The sequence below is a fragment of the Coloeus monedula genome (assembly GCF_965178545.1).
Source record: "Coloeus monedula genome assembly, chromosome: 2".
NCBI lineage: Eukaryota > Metazoa > Chordata > Aves > Passeriformes > Corvidae > Coloeus > Coloeus monedula.
The window spans coordinates 73,191,887-73,197,949 of record NC_138782.1 but is presented as its reverse complement, the minus strand read 5'-3'; positions in this window follow the sequence as shown (position 1 = coordinate 73,197,949).

Below are 6,063 nucleotides of genomic sequence, written 5' to 3'. Positions count from 1 at the left end.
ACACAAAATCTTTTAATAAAGATCTCTTATATGTTCATTCAGTATTTAACTACAGTATGTGCCAATGTAATTAATTAAACTATTGTATCTTATTCTTTGTGATGTCTCTATTGGTCTCTGACCACGGGCAGATGGAGAGAAGAAGGTAGAGCACATGGCAGCCAGAATTCCTATTGTAAAAATAAGCAGAAAAAAAATTTTGGTTTGACAAAAAAAAGTCATAGATGAGAAGAAAGGGCGCAGTTCATTTTCCTCCCTGAAACCCCTCTCTCTGAAGGTCAGTTCTGGTTATTCTGCACCCTGGTCACAGAAGACAGTAGATAAGACTATAAATTACCTTTCCTTCCTTTCAGAGGAGCTAAGAGGAGTCTGCCTCTCTCATTCTGTCATGCCTGCTAATACTTCTGTACATTAATTGCTTCCTAGATTTGTGTACTTTTGTTGACGTCAAATTTAGTTTAAAAGTTAAATGTGTAAATATTTGCAGGAACAAGGCCTTAGTTTGCATACTGACTTCTTTAGACTGGACTACAATGACCGATATGACCAGGGGCTTTTGGAGATTGTGGAAGGGGAGAAAGTCTGAGTTTTGCTTATATGTGTGTATTGTCTTGTTCAGTAACGTAATCTTCTCAGGGAGGTTTAAGCAAGCCTTTTCATTTTCAGGAACACAACTACAAGATCTCTCAAGCAACAGTCTCCATGCACTTTTTAATTACCCAAATGTAAGGATTGACACAGATTTTTAGAACACTGAAAAATTAATAAGAAAAAAGCAGGATTACCCAATTCTCTTTCTTCAGTCCCTCTTTGAAGATCAAATGTAACTGGTTTAGATTTTGTTTGAGTAATATCACATATTTAGTAAATAAGGTACAAATAAAATTTGAAGGTAACTACAACTGAGCTAAAATTATTTAATTGCTATAAAAGCAAACTTCATAGATAAAACATTTATGTTATAATTGTGAATTAAATTCATTATTGCATTCAGTGCATTACATTCATTAATCAAATGCATATGAAAACCTATATAGGCATGATAGTAATTGCATTGCCATTGACCAATGACAGAAGAGGGCTTTGACAGATGTACAACAATTTGGTAAGGTAAAAATTGATTCGGCAAAAGATCCAAAAGTAAACAATATTCTCAATTTCAAAAAGTCAAGCTTTGAGAAACCAGAGAACTTAATTATGAAGTCAGGGACTAAGGAGTTCAAATATTGAGGATAATACAATTATTTGAAGTGAAAAGGATAAAAGTATTTGGACTTTCTCTCAAGAAAGCAGAAGTTTTACTGAAGAGAGCTAGTTGAATAAATAACCACAAGCAAGACCCAAAACATTTGCAAAATGGCAAAGAGGCTTAAGCACAAAGGAAATGTTATCTGAGGGATAAAGAAAAGGAAGGACAAAGTGAGAATTGCCAAAAGTCAAGCTGAATTAGACTTTCAAAAAGATATGAAAAGCAAACAACAAAAAAGATTCTTCATCCTCATAAACAAAAGACAACAAAGAAAAGGACTGTAGTGCTATGGAATAAAAAGTGCAGAGAAATGGAAGATAATCTTGGCAAAACATAAATTGCCCTTTGCTACTGATCTGGAATGAATACTTTGCCTCAGATTTTAAAGAGTGCATTGACTGATCATGGGAGCAAGGTCAGTTTAGATAACAGCAGGAGGGTGGGGCAAAGCATCATTCAGAACAAGGACAGAACAGAACTCAAGAAAATGAATGCAAGACCCTGCATCTTCTCCACCCCATTTCTGAAAGAACTGGCACGTGAGCTCATGGGTCCACTGCCAGGTGACCTGAGAGGAGGAAATTTCACACCTATCACTAAAATGCTGGTTAATTTCAGCAGTGGAGGTTTTATGGCCCATCACCATGACATCAAGGCCTGTAGAACACACATAAACTAGCAGCAAGTATAACTTAGGTCAAAATTGAAATTCCTAACTTTTTCATTTAATTCATCTTTCCCAAATGTAAATGATTGATTATTCCATTAGCCAAATATTTGCAACTGGATCTGCAAACTAAACTTTAAAAAGCTTCAGTAATTTAATGTTTTTAGTAAGACATACACTGTCCAAGTATTAAAGTTATGCTACTTCTGCTTTACAATTTCACACATACAGAATTTTACAAGAGTTACTTGTCATTGCTTCCTTTTTTTTTTTTTTTGTCAGCAAGTATCATTTATCATGAGATAAATCATATGGCAGCACTACATTTACATCTATCAGTAAAATCTGAACTAAATGCAGAGGAAACCATAATGGCACCCTGAAAATTATTTCACAGAACAATTCTTCGTATTTACTTTCCTCATTTAACTTAGAAGGCTATTTCCTGGTTGTAGGTAATAAATCCATTTATTCAGTGGGGAATAACAGCATTAGGTGCTGAAATCAGTATTTTGAGCTAAAAATAGCTCCCATTACTGAAAGATCATTTCTGCTTTTTACTATGACAATTTACAATTTCTACCATGTGGCAGAACAGCCCAGATTTGCTGAGAAATTCTGTTCTGAGACCTTTGACTCTCTGAACTGTGAAGTTGGCTGTGGTTGCTGTCCTTTCTGTAAGTAGAAACCTGAGAAGCAGCGCAAGTACATCAAAATGGGAATGGAGGAGCAGGGCCAGGTTGGCAACAGTAGAGATGAGTGCTTTTGTTTCTAAAATAAGGGGAAAAATGCCTTGAAAGTCACACATTTTCTAGGCCTACACTGGCTCTGCAGCAACTTGCTTTCCCGTTCCTTTTGTAACAACCATTGAAACAATTGGGGAAGACACTAAGAGTGCATTAGTTTTTGCACATTAGTTTTTGCTTTTCTTGGTGCCATAGCAGAGGTGCATAGAATTAGCATTAATATAACTTTTACATAAGTATTAACAAGGAATGTTCTCCTTCACAAAGAGCGAGCACGATCCCTTACTGCCCGGTGGGTGCAGGGCTGGTAAAGGCAGCTTTAATTCCATACTTGAATCTCAACTTTTCTTGGCACTGCCTCTCGTGTAAGTTGGCTGCTCTAAATGACTTCGCTGCCACAGCCCCTTATGGATCATTCCAGCTGCTCAAAATAGCTGTTCAAAGTGAGGAAACCTCTACACAAGGAGTATTCCCTAGGGAGAAATTTCAAGAACTCTACAGCCCCTCTGTGCTACTGGGAAAGTGTAAAGAGACTGGCTAAGAATACAGAATTCATCATTGTCCTTTCCATACAATAAAACATTCATAATTTCTCATCTTTCTTTCTGGACTTGATTATTTGTTGACACCAAGCTTACCCTATTCAAGAATATGGGTAAGAGCAAAGATTGCTTCACACTAACTGTGAGCTCTGTGCTCTGCAGCTAGTTTAGCAATGAAAATGGGCAGAAGCTTCAGCACCATACAGGCTTGCATTCTGTTTCTGACTGCCCCAAAGCTCTGTTTTGGTATGCAGAAACTCTGAACCACTCTGACTGTTGGGCTTGGTTACACACCTAACATTTAAAAAAAAAAAGAGGTTACAACAATTGTCACAACAGTTTTTTACAACATAGAATTTCCTCCTGCACACAGGGGAATGCACCTGGCCAGTTACAGCCTGTTGTGCCAGCAGATAACTACAAAGGAACAAGATCATAAACAATTTTTGGCCCCATGTCTCACAATCATATGATGATATCTGAGCCTTCCTGTCTTCCCAAGCCATTCTTCCTCCAGATTCAAATGCCTGATTATTGTTATTAAAACATTAGCGCAACCCCTTTGAATGGACATTTTAAAACCTGCTGGTCCTTCAGCTCCTGTCCTTTATCTCTGGGTAATCTCAGTTGTAAACACGAATTCAGCAACCATGTTTCCAACAGTGACTCACAGAACCTCCCTCTAATCCAAAACAATCTCCTTCTGTCCTTCCTGAAACCTCAGCCTGTCTCTCAGACAATACTTTGTTCATGTCTAGCTGTCAGTCAAGTTCAAAAAAGAGCTTTCACTGTTTCCCTCCTTTCCCTCCTCCACCTGTTTTTTGTGTATCTCTCAGCAATCCAGACTCCTGTGAAGAAGGCCTGCAGCCTTCAGCATTAATACAACTCTCTTTTTAGGTGATCATACCCGTACTCTCTGGCTTCAAATATATAATATCGCCCTGCTACTTTCCTAACACATCAGAAAAAATATTATTTCATCTTACTCAGTATTGAGATCATTTCGCTTCTCATGTCAGCTGGTGATACTGAGCTGTATTGTCCCTTGTTGAACTTCCAAACAAATACTTAATGTGGTTTCATAGGTTATCCATCCCACTGAGAAGCTTCCCAGAAATAAAAAAAGAATGTACTTCATTTTTTTTTAATTGTGTCGTCCTCTGAAATGTCTCAGAAACATTTCTACAGGCAATTGGTGTGCCTTAAAATCAAGGGACAACAGTCACAGGTAGTGATAATGGTAGGGCCACTCTGACTATAGTGAACTCTGTCTTGTAGCAGGTGCAAAGTCCTGAATTGAAAAAGTCAGAAAAAGAACGAATTGAAGGGGGCAGACAAAAGACCAGTCAAGACTTCAGGAAATGATGAAGTTTGTGAGCACACAGTCCAAGACATGCTGTCAGACCACACCATAGTCAAGATCAGAAAGTCAGAAAGTCCATATAAAGACAGGATCCATGACAAGAAAAAGATATATCTGGCTGGAGCAAAGCCACATAGATCACTAGCAAACAGCAAGTAGGATGAAATACCTGACTGAAAACCAGACAAAACATTACATCAAGAGAAGACAGAACTAGGAACTAGTACTGCACATTTAGAAAGAAGGACGGGTGGACTGGTATTAAAAGTAAATGTGGAATATGGTTGGACAAAGTCCACAAACACTCAGTTGTAGTTCTGTTAGCACTTTAAGCAGATTTAATCCATTGTGGCTACAGAAACTAGTGGTCCTGCACTCCCCATCCATAATTTCATGTGCATGCCCAAGCACAGCTTCTTATTTATACCAAGAGAAGCATCTATGTAGCTGGGTCATGAACTGCTTTGGGAAACTGATGCAAATTAAAGCTGATCGCAATTAAAAACGATTAACCATCATTAAAACTAAGTAGTTAGCATTAAACCTGATGCAGTTCACTACACATGCAAGTGCTTGCACTGACAAAAGGAAGGAGACAGCATGGAGGTACAGAAAAACGGGTGAGAAAGGAAAACCTTCTTTTTAGGTCACAACTTTTTGATGTCACAACTCATACAAAGTTAATAAAAACCAGTGAAGCCCCAGCACTGGAGAACATGGTTCTCTGCCAGCTAGTAAGGCTGTGCCACGGGAGCGTACAGCGGCAACTAGCCACCTAGGGAATGATTCACGGCCAGCTGCCTTGGGAATGACTCACTGGCTCAGTGACTCACTCCTCCGCTGGTGGACAGAGCCCACTGCCTATTATGCTGTCCGATACTATCTCACTGTCTCCTAGTAGGGACTCATTCATCTGTCCCCAGCCATCTGCTGCTGCCTGTCCCATGTAGTGCAAGTACCGTAGGCTCATCAGGGAAGACGGGATTTTCTGTTCTTCATTTGATCAGTAGCGAGCCTTTCCTCGGACTACGAAGCATTGCAACACGGAGCTTATAATGTATTATAGTGTCGCTAAAAAAATGCTTTAGGCGATCATAGATCTATGTGGTTTTCAACAATTTCTTCTAGATATTAGAAAAAAAAAAAAGAGTCGCAGGTTATCAAGTAATGACCGGCGCACACAGATCCGCGGTCCCCCCCCGTGTGCGCCCACAAACGCACATGCCCTGCCCGGTCGCTCGCTCCTTGTGCCACACACCCGCGTACCAGTGATTCCCCACTTCTCGGTCACACACGCTGGTCTCCTGGCAGGGGCGAAGGGAATGGGAACTGCGCCTGAACGTTCGGCTGAGCTCCTCTTACGAGCGAGGGAAGCGCCTTACGGCGGGCGCAGAGGGAAGGAGCGCCGGGTGCGGGCGCAGCGCTGCCGCCGCGGCCCGGGAAGAGCCGGCATTCTCGGGCTCGCCCGCCGTCTTTAGGCCGTGTCCAGCCCCGCT